We start from the raw sequence: 2,870 nt of genomic DNA on the forward strand, positions 1-2,870 counted from the left end.
TGATTCAATGATTATTTTATATATTAAAAATTTATAATAATATAAATTAATTATTTAACATTTATAAAATTTTGATTTTTCCTTTTTATCCTTTTTTTTCAATACCTTTCCTTCCTTATCTCATCATCTATGTTCATCCTCTTCTCTTTTCTTCTTGAGTTACTCCACGAGGCATAAACTTTCAAACAAATTTGTGAAATATCCAAGACTTGACAACTATGATCCACCCTTCAAATCACCAGAAAATTCTCAAAATGTTTAGGAAACTAATTTATTAAATAATGATATTGAAATCAACATTAGAATAACTACTATAGTACATACGTTGATCTTGATTTTTCAAACCATGATTGATCTTCTCATTAACGAAAAAGTTAATTGGGTCGGGTCCTTCGACTGCACCAATGAAGATTGTGATGCCACATGCTTCGACAATAATAAATGGGATAATCACACGGGTAAGGAAAAGAGTGCTATGGAGTTCACACAAGGCGTAAATATTTGTAGAAAAGTGAACGCTTTACTCATTGAAAAAACCCAATGAATGAGGAAAGATGTTTTTGAAAAGAGAAAAATTATTATTATTAATGTTGATTACACAAAAATAAGTGGTGTGGTGATTGCTATGCTATGGAGAAAAAGTGAAAGACAATAGTCTAGTAAGTGGTGTGGTTGGTGTTATTGTTAAGGAAAAAACAAAAGAAAGAAGATGAGAGTATTTAAGTAATTTAATATTTTATTTTTTAATTTTTTTATTTAGACCACCAAAGTCCTCAATATTTCTTTCCCCACCTAAGACAAAACCTACATAGAGAATACAAAAATATAGGTCGGTTACAACCGAGTTATAATGGCCAAATTACTTGTCTTCTCGAGAGCCTCACTTTCACCTCCTCACTCTCCTATTGTTTTTATAATGAAGCAATTACATACATTTTTTTTGGACTTAGGTCCATAAGACCCAAAAAAACACACAAAGACCTAATCCATTTCCATTCTAACACTATCACATTTTGAACTGTGAACCAGAGAAAACTCGTCTTCTATCCACCTTCATCTTTCATCAGTGGAATGGTATCCTCAGCCACCCACCATCAATACCTACTCAATACGCTGCTCCTACAACTGTGCTAGGACTCCATCTAAATATGGTGCATCGAAGATTGCGATCATCCCTTCCAAACTGAGATTCAATGCTTTGCTAGAGCCATTGCGAGAAGCTTATATTCATTGTACCATAAGTGGCCACGAGAGTCGAGAAGCTTTTATTCACTGTACCATTTTGGTCCTCAATTGTATGGCACTTTGTTCCTCTTTTATTAAAGCTTAATTCTTTGTTGATCCTCAAACTTTAATTAAATTGAATTTCACTTCTGATGATTCTGTGGATGTTTGCAGGTGGTTGAGTGCTCAAATTTTAGTGCAATATCCCTAGGTTGTTTCATGGGCGAGGAGATTCCCGTTTCTGGGAGTCCAAGTTAACCCCTTTTCCGGTAATTACTCCATTAGCATATCAATGTCTTGAATAATTGCTAAAATTTCTCCTATTGAACCCATGGATTTAATTTCTTGTATGAATTTTAAATTATCAGATTCTATTAGAGTCTTTCCCATCTGGAGATTATTAACTATGATTATAGCTTGTCTAACTGTTGTTTCTTCTGCTGTTATGCTTGAATTTGCTTGAATTTTTCCTGTGAAGCCTAACACAATTCTTTCTCTGTTATCCCTAACTACCACAAATGTTACACCAGAACCCTTTTCTTTCCTGAATGCTGCATCGGCATTTGTCTTCAGCCAACCAATTGGAGGAGGTCTCCATCTTACCAGGTTTGTTCTGTTCTCTCTTTCTCTAAGCATCGTTCCTGCTTGTTTTTCTTTTGATTTCCAGTAAATATTTTCCATAACATTTGCTTTCTTTATTGTCCACATTGAGTTTATTTCTAGATATTGAAATAGTTTGTCATTTCTGGTCTTTCATATTTCCCATATCAAGAACCCAAAATTGCTGATTCTCTTCTCTTGTTCTTCACCTCCTGTTGCTATAATTTTTCTTATATTTTCCAATAACAAATTCCCAATAGATGAGATTGTATCTCTAGTTGGAATACTTTGACATTTAGTCCCAAACCATGTAGCTCTTACCCAATCGCAAAGCATGAAAGCGTGTTCCACTGTTTCCACTTCTTTAGAACAAACTTGGCAAATTGGGCTTTGTATTATATTCCTCTTATACAGATTATGACCCATTGGAAATACATCCTGGCTTGCTCTCCATAGCAACATTCTGATTTTTTGTGGGACACACATTTTTCATATTTCTTTCCATAGGTCCCTTCTATCTTCACTTGTTGATGGATTTCCTTGGTTCAATTCTTGACTTGCCATTTTAGCCGCATGATATCCTGTTCTTGACTTGCCATTTTAGCCGCATGACTTCTATCTACTTTGTTTAGAACACCAATAGGAGTTATCAAAATTGCTCTGCTGATCTAGTGGGAAAGCATTCCTACAATTTTCCTTACGTTCCATCCCTCTCCCTCCATAATCAGCTCGCTAACTTTGGTCTCATCACTACTTTCTACATTCAGAGCCTTGTTCTTTCTGAAAATCCAATTATCCTTTCAAATGCACACCTTTGACCCATCTCCTATGCTTCACTTGCCTCTTGCTCTAAGAAGCTCTCACCCATGCAAAATGCTTCTCCAAACCCAATTTGCCCCTTTTCTTTTTTTTTTTTTTTTTGCTGTCTAGAAATTGCCTTCTGAAAAATATAATGATCTTAGAATTTGGACCCAAATCAAATTCGAGTTTTTGACGGCTCTCCAAGCTTGTTTTGCAAGATAGGCAGTGTTTTGTGATTTTAGATC

The 2,870-nt window shown here is 35.0% G+C and overlaps 1 long non-coding RNA gene across 1 annotated transcript; it reads left to right on the plus strand.

The window, feature by feature from the left end:
• Positions 913-1,918, plus strand: LOC107637925. The gene is made up of 3 exons (XR_001619621.2): positions 913-1,295; positions 1,399-1,493; positions 1,755-1,918. It is a non-coding gene; the product is annotated as an uncharacterized LOC107637925 (long non-coding RNA).

The sequence above is a fragment of the Arachis ipaensis genome, chromosome B04 (genome assembly GCF_000816755.2).
Source record: "Arachis ipaensis cultivar K30076 chromosome B04, Araip1.1, whole genome shotgun sequence".
NCBI classification, from domain to species: Eukaryota; Viridiplantae; Streptophyta; class Magnoliopsida; order Fabales; family Fabaceae; genus Arachis; species Arachis ipaensis.